Source organism: Pogona vitticeps, chromosome 4 (assembly GCF_051106095.1).
Source record: "Pogona vitticeps strain Pit_001003342236 chromosome 4, PviZW2.1, whole genome shotgun sequence".
Lineage (NCBI taxonomy): Eukaryota > Metazoa > Chordata > Lepidosauria > Squamata > Agamidae > Pogona > Pogona vitticeps.
Genome location: NC_135786.1, coordinates 183,924,853 through 183,943,997, shown reverse-complemented (window position 1 = coordinate 183,943,997; position 19,145 = coordinate 183,924,853).

The window sequence follows — 19,145 nt, the reverse complement described above, 5'->3', positions numbered from 1 at the left end:
TCACTGAAATTTATCCTGAAATATGTTCCGAGATTTGTATTTTGAAACAAAATTTTCTTGGGCTCAAGGCAGCATACAGTACCATGCTTGCCATTGAAAGGTCCTGAAAACTTCCTTTGCTTCCCCCCACATCCAAGCCAATAAGGACTAAACATATTAAGAAGTTATGAAATGTGGGGGAGTACTGTGAATTCGCTATGGGATGAAATTAATGGAATGAAATTAAATCTTAGAGGAGGGTACAGTTGACAAGAAAGCACCCACATTGACAGCAGTCTTGTTAGGGGAGAAGGACACACACAACGGAGAACAGATGGGGCTTCCCCCCACCCCTGTCTACTCCCCCCTACCTCCTTTCCTTCAGCATACATATTGACACTTGCTTTCCTGCCTGTTTGCCTCTGGGTGTGTGTGAGAAAGAGGGACATAGCATGTGTGTAGGAATAATAGCCACTTTTGTCCCAGCTCTGTGTATTACCCCTCATTCTGCTCACTATTGGCTGCTTGGCCGTCTGCCCCACTAACAGTAATGGCTGCCATTTATAAATAATAAATAAATACCTGATCATCTGTCACTTCAAACTACACTAGATTCTCTCTGTGTGTGCATGTGAATATCTGATAGCAGTGGTTCTTTTTAATTGTTCTTGATGTACTTCAGTATCTAAGAGTTGCATTAAATTAATCCTATTTTGTTTTTTAAAAAGGAATATCAACGGCTTGTATGAACCTCTATGTTTTAAGCTAGGTCTTGCAGTACGAAATATTTAAGTAATTTGATTGTCTTTACTACCACTCCTAGAATTTTGAAACTAGCAAGGGAAAAGAAAGGACTACATTGAATGGTTTGGCTGTAACATCCTTGTTGGGCAATGCTAAACAGAGCAAATAAAGCTATTCATTATTAACAGGCAGAGAACAAAAACTCACTGAAAGACCATTTTCTCATACAGTCAAATAATAGGAGATTAGGAGGTTTTTTTCCCCTTCTTTTCAAAAATTCTAAATAATTCTTCCTCATCTGTGACATTCTTCCTTGGACCATTTTTGATACAATACATTATCTGTCAATCCAATTTGCCTCTGTAAGAGCAAACTGATGGAATCAGATAAGGTTCCTTTGATTTGTTCAGTGTCAGTCGCCAACTTTTCCTTTCATCTGAAAATCACTCATATGGGGCACTGATAAATCTAGATGAAGTTATCATGTTCAAGGTACCATTTAATTATGAGGATAAGAATGAGGATGACTATGAACAAGTCACAGATAAGTGTGGAAATATCAGATTGCACCTAACATTGCATACTGTCACCAAGAAGCAACAATCCTACTCTCAACAAACCAGTTATCATGGCCTGTCTCTTAAGCAGCAGTAAGACTCCAAAACAGATGAAGTGGATTAAATACATCCAAAATTCTGTGAACTTGATAGTAAATTCTCATCTGGTTTGTTAACATCTTTTCCACTTTAAGGAAAGCAACATAATCCAGGGACCATTCCCATATGGAAATGATTAATGACTGAAGCAATTTTCTAGACAAAACATAAATTTGGTTGGTCTCCAAAAATACCTGAAGGTATGTTCAAGAGTGGTTTTTTGCTGTATATGTTCTTCCCCTTCCAGTGCCAGCTGCTGCCCATTATGGTTGGTGGGATTGAAGGCACAGGAGGGGAACAACATAAACAGGGAAGCAAGATTTATAGATGCACGTTCTCCTGTGTGGCATTATCACTGAACTTCAGAAAGAAGCTGAGGAAAGAAAACTGTGAGCTGAGGTAAGAAGAAAATAAATTTCCTTTTCAAAAAAGAAATGAATGAGGAAAGATGTAGGAGAAGTGAGTGAGGGAAAAAAAACTTAAGATGTATTTGTCTGAGGGAATACAACCCTACATTCTTTTTCCTAAAAGTAAGCTTCAAGCATCAGGATTTGTGTCTGAAAAAGGGTAAGAGGGCAGAAGACTGGGTTTCAAATTTTTACAAGATACTTTCCTCCATTCCTACCTCTCCATTCATGCCCTTGGCAAAGGCAACTCTCTACTTCACAAAGACACTCTGCAAGGTATACTATTAAGAAGAAGAAGAAAAACAAAGAAATCTTGTTTTGCGCCATCCTTGATTTTACTCTACTCAAAGCTGCAAGCAGGAGAGACATAGCGAGGGGGAATCTGAGTCCACTTTAAGTTTTAATTAGAGATGTGCATTTGGATTTCAAAATATTCATAATTCACCAAAATGCCATATTCAGATTGTTCCAAATATATCTGAATTCAAATTTGGGAGTTCCGAATATCTGTAATAATAAATCCTAATAATTAGATTTATGTTTACTCCTATAGATTAGAAAGCAAAATGCTAGGCTTCTGCTTGCTGAAGGAAGAAGTGAAAGTGAGACCTATTTGTCAGACAGAGTGATTTCTTGAGAAATGCAGCATAAAGGCACTCTGACACCAAGGGTAGTGGGGGCAGAGAGCTCAATGTCTCCTGACCATAGGTTTCCCAAGGGAATGGGGCTGGGGTGACAGCAAAACCTGTAAATGATGTCTGTCTGTACCAGTAGAATAAGAAGTAGGCATGGACATGAGAAGGGATTTTTTCACATCAGTTCTTTCCAGTTGAAAGTTAGGCATAGCTGCTGATAAATCTTCTGGCCATTTGCTGTTAGGACATGCTCTGAAGCAAGCTTGTACTACACCAGTTTTCTCTCTGTCCTTTCTGAACCCTCCACTTACATTTACATTCTCTGCATATCACTGCATATTGTTTATTTAATATAGTTAGGAGTAAGGTTTAGGATTAGTAGATTCATCGCTTAATACATTATAAACCAACATGGAAATATTATATTGGGTTTAGACCCCTTATCAGGCAGGGGAATAAGATTTTGTTATATGCAGAGAGAGATATTAAGCTAATAGATTTTGTTTCTCTCTGTGTGCGATTTTCATTGAAAAGGTTTATGTTCTGCTATAGCTGAATCAGATATTCTTCTTTGGGTAGAGTCTGGAGGCAATATGAAATGTGGTTCTGGTAAAAGGAGGAGGAACTTGAAGAAGACTGCAGGAATGCTGCCTGCACCCACTCCAGCAGCTTCTATTGATAGGAATGGGAGAGGAAGAGGAAAAAGACAGGCTACAACTGCGATTGTGAGACCCCAAACAAAATCTGCCTTGTTCAGCATTGACCCTAGGAAAAAGCAGCAGGCAGCTGTAAAGGGTGGGTTTGTCTCTGCCAGGGAGGTGGCAGAGAAGCCTCTGGTCCAAGGTGGAACAGATACGAGTGAACCTCAGCCATGTTCCAGTGACACCTGTGTGCAATCCAGCCAGGCCAAGGGACCAAAAAGAGATAGTGAATAAGGCACCTTTCTCCCAAATAGCCAACATGTGAGGGTGGCATCAGCACTCAGACTGACACAGCCAGCTTGGGCAGCGATAGTGCTGCTGCTTTTGTGGTTGGGAAAGAGATTAATGAAGAGCACCAGACATTGCTATCCATATCTCTATCATGCAGCTCCCTCATAATCAATGATGAGTTTGCCTCTCAGCTGCAATTCTCAGCAAATCTGTTCTGTACAAAGCAGCATTGTGGTTGGTGGGAACTCTCCTGACATGGGGCAGGAGGAAACTGAAGGGACTCAGGGGGGCAGTATTTCAGAAGCGATAGTAGGCATCCTTCAGTCTCTAGAGACTATGTAACGTGCTTTCAATAGAGGTCTTGGAACAGCATCTAGTGTGGGTAAGAAGGCCAATTCGAGAATGACAATCCTTCCACATTGAAGACAAATCTGTCCCCTGTCCAGCTCCCTGATTTGGCTGGTTTAGGGACTGTCTCTTTGCCTCGGCCTGCTGAACAAGTGTCCCTTCAAATTGGGAGAGGCCATGATGCACCACCTGCCTCCAGGCTGAATGCTCAGATGTCAAAGTATCCCATCTGTTGAGGTCCATTCCTAAGGCCTTCAGATCCCGCTTGCAGATGTCCTTGTATCACAGCTGTGGTCTCCCTCTGGGGCGATTTCCCTGCACTAATTCTCCATACAGGAGATCTTCTGGAATCCGACCATCAGCCATTCTCACGACATGCCTGAGCCAATGTAGACATTGCTGTTTCAGTAATGTATACATGCTTTAAAAATCCAGCTTGTTCTAGGACAACTCTATTTGGAACTTTGTCCTGCCGGGTGATACCAAAAATGCATCGGAGACAACATATATGAAACGTATTCAGCTTCCTCTCCTGCTGTACACGAAGGGTGCAGGACTCGCTGCAGTACAGGAGTGTACTCAGGACACAGGCTCTATAGACCTGGATCTTGGTATAGGCCATCAGCTTCTTATAAAGCCATACTCTCCTTGTGAGTCTAGAGAACATGGTACTGTAGCTGCTTTGCCAATGCATTTTTCCAGCTCGACATCTAGAGAGTGTGTGTCAGAGATTGTTGAGCCAAGGTACATTAAATCATGAACAACCTCCAATTCTTATGTAATAGAGGGAGGTGAGTCCACACCCTCGTCCATGACTTATGTTTTCTTTGGGCTGATAGTTAATCCAAAATCTTGGCAGACCTTACTAAAATGATCCATAAGTTGTTGGAGGTCTTCAGCAGTGGACAACAATAGCTGCATCATCGGCAAAGAGGAAGTCCCGCATGCATTTCAGATGGACTTTGGTCTTCGCTCTCAATCTAGAGAGACTAAAGAGCTTTCCATCTGATCTAGTCTGGAGATAGACATCTTCTATTGCAGTTTCTAAAGCGTGCTTCAGCATGACATTAAAAAAGATCCCAAATAGAGTTGGTGCGAGGGCACAGCCCTGTTTCACTCCACTTTGGATGTCAAGGGGAGTTGATGTTGAGCTATCAAAAACTACAGTGCCTTTCATTTCCTCATGAAAGGACCTGATGATGTTAAGGAGTCAAGGTAGACAACCAATCTTGGGAAGTATTTTAAAAAGGCCATCCGTGCTAACCAAATCAAAGGCCGTTGTGAGATCTATGAAGGCCAAAAAAAGTGGCTGTCGTTGTTCCTTACATTTCTCCTGCAACTGTCTGAGGGGGAATACCATGTCAGTGGTGGATCTATTAGCTCAAAAATCCACACTGTGATTCTGAATAGACTCTGTCTGCAATCACCTGGAGTTTCTTCAGCACAACACGGGCAAGCAGCTTCCCTACAATGCTGAGAAGAGAGATGCCATGGTAGTTATTGCAGTCACCCCTGTAGCCTTTGTTCTTATACAATGTGATGATGTTTGCATCCTTCATGTCCTGTGGTACTCCACCTTCCCTCCAGCAAAGACAAAAGATTTCATACAGCTCCATAGTGATGATCTTTTTACAGCACTTCAGCAGGGATGTTATCCTTCCCAGGTGCCTTGCTGGAGGCGAGGGAATCCAAGGCCGCTTTGATTTCTGTTAAAGTTGGTTCGCTGTCGAACTCTTCCAAGCCAGGCAGGCACTCAATGTTATTTAATGCCTCTTCGGTTATTGCATTCTGTCTGGAGTATAGCTCAGAGTAGTGCTGCACCCAGCGATCCATCTGCTGTGCTCAGTCCTGAATGATCATGCCTGTAGCAGTCTTCAAAGGAGCAGATTTCTTCTGTATTGGACCTAAAGCCTGCTTGATACCATCATACATTCCCTTGATGTTACCTGTGTCCATTGCTATCTGTATCTGAGAGCAGAGATGAAGCCAATAATCATTAGAACATCTCCTGGCAGCTTGCTGGACTTTGCTATGAGCAACTCAAAGAGTCTTCAAGTTGTACTTACAAGGACAGGCTTTGTATGCTGCTAGAGCTCTCCTCTTTTCCTCAATGGCTGGCATCAGCTCCTCCGAATGGGCTTCAAACCAACCTATCATTTTTTGTCTTCTTGTCAAATGTGGACAAGGCAGTGTTATAAGTGTTCTTGAAATGTTCCCATTGTTCAGGTGCATTTGCATCAGCCGGGTCTAGAAGGGTTTCCTCAAGTGTTGGGCAAATTCCTCCACTTTTCTTTGATTGCAAGTCTTGCTGATGTCAATACGTGGTCTTCCTTCCTTTTTCATGTGATACAATCTCCTTATTCACAGTTTTACTCTGTTGGTGCATATGCACTAATGAGGGTGACTGGTCCTGCTGATGAGTGGAGCTGCAGAGACAGGATTCTTCCACTCCTTGCAGTACGTGGAACAATGGATCTCAGCAAAGTCAACACCATATTCCCTGGTCTCATTCAATGGTTTTCCCTGCCAGAAAATGAGAAATTGTTTTTCTTTGACAGTTCCCCAGTCTGGCAATCTCCTCTCTTGCAGGGCAACAATGTCCATCTGATACTTCCCATGTTATTTCGATGCTGTATGTGAAGCTGGAGTGTCCTCTCCAGAGCATTAAGCCTGGGTAAAATAAGATGGAGGATAGACTGTTACCCAAGCAGAAAATTCCTCCTCTCCACGTCACTGAAATAGTTCAATGGAAAGGCAAGAGCCAATACAACTGGTTCCAGCGATGTCACAGGAGTTGCGACAATGGCACAAACTGCCTCAGGGACTCCGGCTCCAGATTTTGCCTTGAGGTTAACTCCTGAAGCCTTTTCCATCAGTGGAAATAGCCACAAGGCAGTGGAGGTTTGAAATCAGAGTTTTCCTTCTCCTAGATGGAGTGCCTTCCAAGGCTGACAAGCCCCACCTACCCAGATTCAGAATTATGTGGCACTTAAATCACCCCTCCAGCTGCATTTGCCCCACTAGTTGCCAGAACAAGTTGTGATGACAAGCTAGCAATCTTTTTTAAAATGGGAAAATATTTTTTAAGGGGGAAATAATGACTATATAGTATTCGTACTGACTGTAACAGAATTTTGGAGATTCAGAAACTCCACATTTTTAAACTTTCAGATTTTAATCTGCAGTCTTTAAGAGTTATGCAAAATGCTGTGCTGTAATTTAAAGAAGTAGCTGTGCTAGTCTGTGCAAACATATAGAATGAAAAAACAAAGCAAAAAACAAGATATTTCTGTCTAATACACCTATTTTGAGAATAGTCTTCAGTGCCTTTGATAGCTCCTGCAAAATGCAGCCTTGAACACTGAGTGGATTAACAGCCTCTCGAACCCTCCATTCCCGAAATGGAAGCTATCAGCAACCACTACAAGTAACAACATGATTTGGAGGCAGCTGTTAGGAGAGGTAATGAGGGACAACATGGTACTGTATCTTTTGCAGTGAAATGCAACAGTAAAAAAGAATTGTTTCTCTTGTTTCAAATTGCATTCACTCTGGGAGGGAAGAAGAGAATTGCTGGGTTTTCCTTAACAAGATGGCTGAAGGAGTTCTCTGTTTTTTCTCCTGTAACCTTAGAACAAGCTTCCTATGCTTCATAGAGCAGTACATGAAGCTGACTGCTCTTGGCTATATTTTTCAGTATCTGAATAGACTGAGGCAACAACCTAGCCTTTCCAAAAGGCCACACTTCCTCAAATAACTTCAAAAGAAAATAAAATTTTAGCCACTTCACGAAGTGTGGCTTGTGGTTCCAGACACGGTGGAGAAAGCATCACAGCATGTGATTCTGAGCAGCAAAGCCAGCCAAAGCTATTTGTTTTAATGCTATTTGTTTTATGCTATTTGTTTTAAAACAAAGAGCGAAAAAATCCCCTCCAGACAACCCCCATAAGGAAGGTGAGCAGAAGAAAAATGTTCCCCCACATGCCAAAAAAACTGCGGCCAGTGAAACAAGTGATGTGTGATATAATGCATTGGTTAACCCACCAATCTCTAAAATATTAGCATCAACAAATTAGTCCCTTGGGCTTCTAAGGAGCAATGGCACACATTGTATTTTTAGACTGATCATCTGAACTCTAGCTGACTCTGCTACAATAGTGACCACTGCATTCCTCAGTCGTTTCAAATAGAAGAGCAGTAGGAGGGAAAGCTGACAGTGAGAGGTTTTGTCGCAGAACACCTGTTCCCATTTTGGCAAAACATAATTTCCCAAACACCTCAAAAACACAGAGTGATAAAAGCTAGGTGAACCAAGAAGAGTAGACATGCCAGTGAAGCCTGGATGAACTAAGCGTGCACTGAAAAGCAGTTGCTATGTGATCTTGTTAGGGGGAAATGATGGAAATTTTTATGCAATCGTATGGAGCCTTTTATTGATGCTCTCTTTCACATTCCCATTCATGTCCAACCTGAAAACAAAAATCTAGGTACGGTAACTTGGCATCAGGTGATTTGGAATAGCCAAAACTTATATTCATTGAACATTCTCCAGAGATCTGTTTCAGTGCAGTGAACAAGCAGAAGTGTTGATTCAGTGAAAGATTTGTGAATCTATCAGGAAATGAACCAAAAAGTCAAGCCTGAGCAGATGGAGAATGATATGCCTGCCTTTAATATAGACTCTCAGTTTTTCAGGTGAAAAAAAGAAAGCAATGGCTTTTATACATTCAGATGGAGGCATAGAGCTCATGAATTATTATATGCCTAAAAAGCAGCTAAGAGGTGCAACTATGATGAGGCTTCTTGCATCCCCAGTCTGTCACTCAGGAAGATTAGGCAGCAAATAGGGACCTGGCCTTTTTTGGCTTAAGGTTAGCCTGGCAAGCTACCCCATTTTTTGCTGACTGACTGTCAAAAGTAGATACTAATGTACTTGGGGATCTGTATTATAGTTCTTGGATCTTACCAAAAAACTCTCAGTGACTTTGCCCAGGGACTGGATGTCTGAGAAACAAGACAGGAATGCATTAGGCACTAAAAAAAAGGAGGGGATGTCTGTAAGAGAAGACATCAGCAAGTAAAGCAAGTGGAGACATACAACTGCCCAGGGAGTTCGGTTTAAACAAATTTGGTTTCAATACATTTCATCCTGTTTTGTTTGTCAACAGCAATCTCCTTGGGGAACACCGAATGTTGCCCCATTGTGCAATGAGGATTGTTTATCAGTTCAAAGAAAATTAGACTTCTCTTGTGCTTCTTTCATCTAAATGTTTTCAACAATGCTGGAGGATCTGCCTCACTGCTAATGTTACTGAGGACTGCTTGCTCTCTCATCTTCCCATTTAAAAGCATAAGGTTGACTCCCACAAGTCTCTGAAGACCTGTGTCCTGTGAAGACTATGACAGGATGACACATACTTCAAAGCAATCTCATCAGCTGCTTCAGGGATTTATTTCTTCTTCAAAGTCACAAATGAAATAGGCGAAATGTAAAGAGCAAAATGGAAGTCATTTATAAATAATTTCAAAAATTCTACAATGCATTGTACAAAATGTGTATGCGTCTGTAGAAATTACTAATATGAATAATGGCTGCTAGAATAGGGCAAAATCCAGGCAAATTCAGGTGCTGACCATTACTGTGAATGCGCAAAATTATGTCCCCCCCCACTTGCATGGTTCCCAATTTCTCTATCCCAGAGCATCAGTTTATTTGCAAATAATCTGCTAAAGTTGTAGCGTGTGCATGCTGCCTGAGATGTTAACAGCATTCAAAGCAGTCTTTTTCTGTCACTGCTAGAAGTTGTCATTTTAAAAATAATATATTAAATATAGCTGAGTTATAGTTTTCATTTAAAGCACAGCCTTCTTTTGTAGAACCTCACTGAGTAGCAGCAGTGGTGATCTATTTCATGAACATTTTACATATCTCAAAATCTCTTAAATCAGAAGTGACACATAACAGCGGAGGGCCATCAATCAATGGGTTGTGCCACTTGGCAGCAGAGCCAGAGTTGCAAGCCCACAGGGGTCTGCTAAGATTTTCAGGACAAGGCGTGCATTATGGGGGGATGAGTGGTCTGCCACTTGTGCAGCCTTGGGCAAGTTGCATGGTGCCAGTGTGCTATCAGGAACAGGGGCTGATAAATCACTTCTGAGTATTCACACCTAGAAAATTCATGAAGTATCACCATGAGTTGAAACTGGCTTGATGACAGACAGACAGACAGACAGACAGACAGACAGACAGACAGACAGACAGACAGACAGACAGACAGACAGACAGACAGACAGACAACTACCTGCCCTTTGAGCATGCATGATTTCCGCCATAGAGCTGTCTTTCACGGAAGGACTGCCACTGTGGATGCCCCTCTCAGTGTTGGCAGATGTAGGGATTACTCACCATGCATGCTGCATATGGTTCCATCCTAATTCCCCAAATTAGGGGAAACAGCCCATCCACTATGCTCAATAAAGAATATGTGAATATGGGTTTCCTAGAGATTGCCCAAAGAAAGTCATAATCTTGAGGGGGGGGGGAAATCTTACATCCCCCCACTAAGATATAAAGCAGTGGTGGCTCAATGACAAGACTCAGAGCCTGTCTACATGGACATATATACATGACGTATGGGGCCTGTCCACATGGACATATATATATGACGTATGGGTATTAAAGGCATGGTTCAGATGGTGGGAGAGAGAGACCCCATGCACAAGTGTTTCTGCTTAGATCAAGCCATCCTTCCATTTTAAGACACACACTTTGAAGTGTCACACATCTTTCAGGCCCAGCGATAGGGCATACATTCTTTTTGGCATGTTTGTTGTCTAGCCTTTTTCACCAGGAGATAGCAGCCTCTAGCAGCCTAAGTTTCCAACAAGTGAAGCAAAGCAGGTAGTGGGGAAGGAGAAAACAAAACAGCACCAACAATGGGAAAGAGGAGCAATGTAAAATAATAATAATAATTTTACTGCCCCTGATCCTTTGCAGGTGATCAAGGGAAGCACTTAATTGACAGCTGATTAAGCTACAACAGGTTGTTCGGATGGGAGAATGTCAAATAGCACATCAATCCTCCCCTTGACCTCAACAAACTCTTTGTAACCTGATCCATCCCACACCCAAAACAGCCAGTCTGGACAGGCCCTCGGATGATGCCAATGGGGCCAAATGAGAGCAAGAGTGCCTCCCTAGCACTTAAAGCAGGGAAGAGAGTGAATCTGGCAAAAGCAAGGAAAGGTGCAAAGGTAAGGAGCAAGAGGGATCATATACATCATACTCACTATCTGCCACCACTACCAGGACTTCTGCCAATGTTCTTGAGTGAATCAGGAGAAATAGGGCAGGAGGCCATGTGATATAGTGAGCAATGTTAAAGGTTAGGACTCAGGGGTCCCAGGTTAAGATCTCTGCTTGGCCATGGAAACTCATTGTGTTGGTTGTACTGGTAAAGCTACTCCTTTAATATCTCTATTAGGATAATTGTAAATTGGATGTGACTTGACAGAACATAGTATGAAGGGCAGGAGAAATCAAAACATGTATAAGATCATAATGATAGGAATAAAGAAACCATATTTTTCTTTGGCAGCAGTTGTTTTCTTTGTCTTCAGCTCCTTCTCTTTTTAAAAAAAATCACATTTGTGATATGTAGCGGAACCTAAACGATGACGTCATTCCTGCATGTCAATCAGAGGATAGAGCAGGAGGGGCAGAGTCAGAATGACAGTTGGGGAGATTGGAAGAGACAGTGAGAGGACAGCTGGAATGAGATAGGGATAGAGAGAAGTAGGGACAAGAAGATGTGGAGAGAGTGCTAGGATTTAGGAATAGATAAAAAAGGGTTAAGAAAGAAAAACATATTGAACAATGAGGAATGAACCCATAAGCATAACATGATGAATATTGGTTGAAAACCTACAATAGTATTGAATACAAGTGATTGAACACCTGATTTATTATATATGAACACATGAAACAGTTATATTTGATTCTTCTTATACTTTGTTCAATAATAAAAGAATATTTAATTGAAAACCCCTGATTCCTAAGTTCTGTGAGTAGCTCCTCTGTGTGTGTGGGAATTGTAGTGGTATTAAGATAATACCTGGTGGCAGCAGAAAAGGGCAAGTTTACCTTTGTTGGAGCCCAGGGAAATAAGGGACCACAAGTGGGATCGCCACATGATATATTCTGCATATATCATGAGACTTGGGAGAGTATATGAATCTGACTTGGTTACTTGACACTGTTTTCTTTTTCTGAAACAGGGCAAAGGATATCTCGGGGACTTGCAGGGTGATCCTTAGAATGTTTGCACATCTGAACTACCAGAGTGTGTAATCCGCCTTATACATGCCAAACCTCTGCCCTAGATCTTGATTAGAGATGGGGGGATTCGTATACAAATATCTCCACACAGCTGGACTTAACGAGGGTCTGGTCCATGGGGTCCACTCATGTATCCAGTGGCGGTGGCCCCACTCATCCTTCCAATCATGCCCAGAGCGCCGCTCTCTTCCCACTCAGCTGGCCACTCCAGGTGGGAGGGGGTGAGGATGAGTCTCCCTGCTTGACTGCCAAGTGGCCAGCCAAGCAGCAAGAGAGTGGCGCTCTGGGCATGATTGGGAAGGATGAGCAGGGAGTGGACGAACATGTGAGTGGACAGTCCAGCCCAGGGGCCAGACCCTCATTAAGTCCAGCTGCACAGGAATATTCGTATATGAATACCTCCATGTCTCATCTTGATATTTCTTTCCTAGTTAAGCATAAATATTTGGAAGTGAATTTACCTACATGTCTGTTTCAATAAACCCTGCCTTTCACACAGTGAAGCCTACCATTGTTAACTATTGTTTATGTGCTCTTGGGCAATAATAGTATGCTTTACTACTCCTGGAAGAAAGTTTTGTGCTCCAGTGATATCCTGAATGCACAGCTATAGCACAGAGCTTCTTGACATTGCCCTACCTGCTCCATAACACAGACCCAACACAACACAAGGGGAATCAGTCCGAGAGAGAATATGGTATCTCCCTTTATTAAAACCCCATAACAGAGCAGAGAGCATTTGTTACAAACTCCTTGTATCTCATCAAATAAGAGAGAATACCCAAATGGGATTGCCAGGTATCAGTTTGTTGACTGAAGTCTCAAGAAATTGCTATGCTTCTTTGCATCCTAAAGTGAGGAGAAAACTCTCAGGAGGAGTAGCATCACGAGTTGAGTCTTGTGAAAGTTATTAGTGTACTTTAAAACATTGGCAATTTTGCCAATTGGGTCCAAGGCACAATTGACCCAAGTGCATGCACCCATCCCTTTTCTCCCCAGTCCCTCCCTCCCTAGGGTGGTTGTCCTATTGACATAAGATCTTTTATTTCAGTTGGACCAGACAGGTAGTAAAGCATCAGCACTGCAACTCAGGAACCTGAGCAATGGCGCATTTAGGCTTCAATCTCCAGGTAGCATAAACAAGTAAGTTTATGTAAAATGTATGCAAGTTTTACATAAGAGGACAAGGTGAAATGACAGATTTCTGAATTCTCACCTAGGACTTCCTACTTCTCCATCACCTCACATACCTCAGATATAAAACTTGTTCATCTTGACTGCTTTTGTTGTCTCCCTTTCCCCCACCCTGTGGAGCCCTGCCTGTCCTATCACTTTGCTATTGTATTTCTCCTTCAGACTCTAAGAACAGTCCAGGTGGCAATTCTCTCTCTCTTTTTTTTTAATTTATACCCCGCCCATCTGGCCTAGAAGGCCACTCTAGGCGGCTTCCAGTGAAAACAGTAAAATAATACAAAGAGTTACATAAATCATAATTATAACATACACAATACAAAAACAGAACTAAAATAAATAAAGGAGAACAAGAGAAAATCAAGCTGGAGGGAAGGCCTGAATATATAGCCATGTTTTAGTTGCCTTTTAAAGGTGCCCAAAGTGGGGGCTGCATGAATCTCAGGAGGGAGATTATTCCAGAGGCGAGGAGCCACCGCTGAGAAGGCCCAGTTTTGTGTCTTTTCCTTCTGGGCCTCTCTTGGCGTCAGGCTCCTCATCCTCACCTGGCTCACACAGGTGATCCGGGTAGATCTAAAATAGTTCTGAATAGTTCTTGTTTTCCAGAAAGGTGTACCTTCTAAGCAGCCCAATCTGGAGGTGTGTTTTGGTTCTGTTTGGGCTATTTGCAAATGGGCAAAATTTGTTCTTTAGTGTAGTAAATCACATGAGATTAGACCCATCGAACCTATGGGGGTTTGAAAGGTCAACTCCTTCATAAATTCCATGGATTCAAAAAAGCCTACTCTAACTGTGACTTACTATGCTAAGCTAAGTTACAACAAGAGTAGGCCCATTTGAATCCATGGATACTACAGAAGAATTGAGTCACCAAGTTCCAATTGATTCAGTGGGTCTACTCTAATGCAATTTACTATGCTAACCAACAGGATTTTGACTGATGTGTTTCTGTGTACTTCTGAACATGCAGAACTGCCTATTTTGTCTCCGGGTTTTTCAATGTATTCCTGTTTGGCACAGGGCCATCACATTTGATAACAAAACCCGCATGTATGAAGAATTGCATTTATTTTTTTGCTCTCAGGCTATAACAAGGATCCCTCCTCAGTTATAACAGATGGCTAATGAGAAGACCTCTGGATTTTTGAGGGGGTTAATCTAATTGAAAAGCCTTTCATTACCAGTTGCAATGGATTAGAACAATATGTTAATTTTTTTTCACAGTCCAAAGATTCAAGAAAAAAGAATGGTTAAAAACATGTTCCCATTTTATCTAATCTCTTTTTAGAAGAACAGCATTATTTTTCCAATATTTAAAGGCCCAGTCAAGCTATTAAAAATGTAGTTCTAACTGTACAAAGATACTGAGAAAACAAAAATAGTAATGAGAACATCAAGAAATTCTGCTTCTACAATTGTCCACTCTATTGGCCATTTCCCACCCTATCAACACTAGCATCTGTTGAAGAGATTAAGTTAACCATCTTATTTATTTATAACAATTTGTTCTGTGTGAAATACAAGGGCTACTGGCCACTAACCAGAGCTTGATGTTCTCAGTTTCAAAAAAGATGCTCCATTATTTGCCTTCATAGCTGGATCCTATCTCTGGTTTTAGCTGCTGCGGTTTATCTACTACAGCTGGTGGCTGGAGTCATGTCTTGTTATAGTACACGTGGATCAATACAGATCTATCCTACTTGCCTTTAAAGAACTACCCATATACATTGAACACTGCAGAAACTGTTCTATGTTAAGGGAGATGACACTAACCTACTGATTCTTAGCTTCTAAGAATGAGTCAAAGTCCACACTGCTTCTTCCTTTACCCCCACAGGTGGGGCCTATGCCCTGGAAAAGATTTTATGTAGAAATAGCTATTGTGTATGGAACTTGGAAGAAGCTATAGTTTGGAATTCTACCTCTTGACCTCTTTGATGTCTCTACACCATGAGAGTTACTGTTGCTCTGCACAGTTCCCCTGAAAGAGCTATTCCCCAAATATCTGGCTCTTGTCTTTGAAGCCTGGCTGTGTGCTCTCTGGATCTAAGGACCCTCTTATAGCCAGACATCTGAGCAGCAGCTGGCTATGTGTAGAGAAGCTTTGTGTCATAGGCATCCTTCAGTCTCGAGAGACTATGTGTCTGAATAAAGGTCTTGGAACAGCGTCTACTGTGGCTGAGAAGGCCAATACAAGAGTGACAATACCTTCCACACTGAAGACAAATGCAACCTGCCCCCGGTCCAGCTCCCTGATTTTTCTGGTTTCGGGACTGCCTCTTTGTATCAGCCTGCTGGACAAGTGTCTCTTCAAACTGGGAGAGGCCATGCTGCATCGCCTGCCTGCAGGCTGAACGCTCAGATGTCAGGGTTTCCCATCTGTTGAGATCCATTCCTAAGGCCTTCGGATCCCGCTTACAGATATCCTTGTATCGCAGCTGTGGTCTCCCTCTGGGGCAATTTCCCTGCACTAATTCTCCATACAGGAGATCTTTTGGAATCCGACCATCAGCCATTCTCACGACATGCCCAAGCCAACATTGACATCGCTGTTTCAGTAATGTATACATGCTAAAAAGTTCCAGATCTTTCCAGGACAACTCTATTTGGAACTTTGTCCTGGCAGGTAGATAAGCATTAATGGGTACTGTTTTACCTAGAACTCTCCCATGCTTTGGTGAGGGAGATGGAGAGAAGTTTGCTTCCTGGTCAGAAGTTCCTTGCCCTTACATCCTGCTTTCTGCTTGCACCTTCCATTTAAGAAAAAGGTGAGCATAATTCAGGTGCTGCTTTGTCACACTGTATGGTGTGGGTTGCTTTACTGTGCATTGCATGCCCTTTTTGTCTTCTTTTCTACAGTGCCATGATTGCAAAATGGGAGGAAGAAGAGCATTGGGAACATTTTTTAAAAATTAAAAGAAATCTCCCAAATAGCCCCAATTCTCCCATTCCTTTTAAGATTAGAGTGTAAGAGCCAAGACATTAATCATTAAACAAGAATTGAAAGTTCAGGAGGATTAATATATTGAAGAGAAATCACCTTTCTCTCTTGTTTACTCCAACAAGCAATGCACTGTAAGTAGCTTCACGACTTTTAACAGCTTACTGCCAAGCTGCAATTGCCAACAGGTTTTGACCAAACAAAACATTTCCAACAAAACACCAGTTCTGCTGCACAGTCTAAAACTGATATGCCAACGGGATAGGGGGTAGGACATAATGGACAAGGTCATAGGGAAAAACATTCTGAAGTACACTGAAGACCTAGGTAGCACAAAATTTGCACAATGGCATTTTCCCAGCTGCCCAAAGCTGGAAATAGAAAGTGGTGCTTCATAGTAAAGTAGCAACATGAGTCTGGTTTTAAGACATTTTGGGTAAAAATGTGAATACTGAAGATAGGTTGCAGGCCACCACTGCTTCTTTTCCTTTTTATGTCTGGCAAGAATTCTAGAAAATGTTTCTCCAGGTATATCACTAATGGGATGGAAAGCAAATTCTACTAATTTTTGCCATGGACGAAGGGTATAGATCAGCAACATTAGGCAGGGAAATTAAAATTATCTTATTATCCGGGATCAACAAAGGCAGTAGCAAATATACACACAACCTTGCCTAAAAGTAACATCTATTGATGTAGCACCATCTCCTTCTTGTTCTTTTAATTGTTACAAATAGTGGCAAGTTAGGAAAAAGCTTTAATAAAAATAGGGAAGGAAACAAGCAATGTCATGAACATCTGATTTTATAATGCATACTTTTTCAGTAAGCAAAGGGTCCTTGCTTCAAACATTCCATGGTTTGATGCCACAGTTGCACATTTTGATGACTAATTTATTTCAATTTTTTCCCAGATTAGACCTGGCTGAGAGCCCTTTTGCAACTCAGCTAAAGGCCAGCAATTTTTCAGATGTTGTCCTTTTCGATGGTGCGTCTAAAACAACTAAACTGTTACTCTGTTCTGTGTGATGCATAAGAACAAATGCCTGGGCCAATATATCAACAATGACAGTTAAACCAATATGCAATCACAACCAGTAATTTTGTTGTGGCATTTAAAGGTGCCTCACGGAGCATAACTATATCTGCCAGTACTGCTGTCATTAGCTGTGGAGAGGGGTCAAGAATGATCACGGAGTGAAGCACAGAAAGAACCGGAACAACTCACCTATGTGCCAGCCTTCTCCCATCTTGCCATTATCTGGCCAGGCAAAATGGCAAAATATATATTTGATGTTATATTAACCCCTTATTTAAAATTGGATTGCTGATTATGTAAGCATAGCAAGGAAACCCATCCCAAATACCTTCAGTAATATCTTATTTGTTTACTCTGACCACACCACACACAAAACAAAACAGGGTTTTGCAGGACCAGCCCTAGTATTAGGAACACTGGGGCAGCTGCCTCTTCATGAAAGAGCAGCATATTGTTCATTATTTAAGTTGTTGCTGCATATTTATTTCCAGGAAAGTTTGCTTTTATACCCAGAAAATTTTACTTTTGGAATCACAGTTACAAATATACCATTGCAATGTGTACAAGTTGCATGCACTGCAAATCACCCAAAGCTTTTAATCTGTGACAATTTGGCACTGCTGCTGACATCATCTCCAGTAAATGCAGAGCTGCACAACAGGATTTCAGCCTTTACATATGAAACTATTCAACTGAATTTCACAATGTTTGAATGACAATAAGCACCACTGACGTGGTGGCGCTGCGGGCTAAACCGCAGAAACCTGTGCTGCAGGGTCAGACGACTAAGCAGTTGTAAGATCAAATCCACGCGACGGAGTGAGTGCCCGTTGCTTGTCCCAGCTCCCGCCAACCTAGCAGTTCGAAAGCATGCAAATGCAAGTAGATAAATAGGGACCACTTCGGTGGGAAGGTAACAGCGTTCCGTGTCTAAGTCACACTGGCCATGTGACCACGGAAGATAGTCTTTATGGCTGGCTCTATGGCTTGGAAACGGGAATGAGCACCGCCCCCTAGAGTCGAACACGACTGGACAAAAATTGTCAAGGGGAACCTTTACCTTTAAGCACCACTGATTATTCTGAATAATCACTGAACGTTTATAATTTTTGCTCACATAATTTCCAGATTATTAGCAGGTAAGGAAATGCCCTTCTCACAACTTCCTTAATATACAAAAGTTTAGTAATAATTTGTGTGTTTTTAAACAGGGTTTTTTAAAAGCAAGTTTTCCAGCTGTATACCTGCCCTGTCAGAACCTCTCCCCTAACCCCCCCAAAAAAAATTTCAGGCTAAGAGGTTGTTTTAGGGTCTGCTAGGTACAGTTGAAGGTTCTGCTCCCACCTTCTCCAGCTTTCACCATAACTGGTAATGGCACAAATTTGGAAGCCCTCAAGGTGGCGATCCTTCTATAAAATGTTCCCTTTTCATTTTGGAGCAGCTGTTTTCTCCTCATCTGCCTAAATGTGTATTATAACAAAGAAGGAAAAGCCCTTCTCTAGTTGTGCTTCTGTATACGTGGGTGCAGGAAAGTCTGAGAGTGAGTCATACATGCAAGTTCAACACTCAGTAATTGCAGCATCAAATTCCTGTGTGTAAAACACCTAGCAAACAGAAGGAATAAATCACTGGTTGCCACAATGGAGGTAATAAACAGTTCAGTAATCAAAGATCCATTTTAGTACCATTGCTGGTGAAATTCTTCATAAATTACCTAGAGTCATGGAAATGCCTTTTAACAGGTCAAGCTGTTGTCTATTTAGCCCAAGAGTTTTGTCTGCGATTGCTGACAGTGGATCTTTAGAATCTCAGTCTTTCCTGTGATATGAAAACAAAACAGCAAGTAAGATTCATTCATGAAGATAAAACAATGCACTGGGGGGGGGTCAATATCCTATTTTATACATTGAGAAGTGTAAGCAGGCAGTTGTGATTA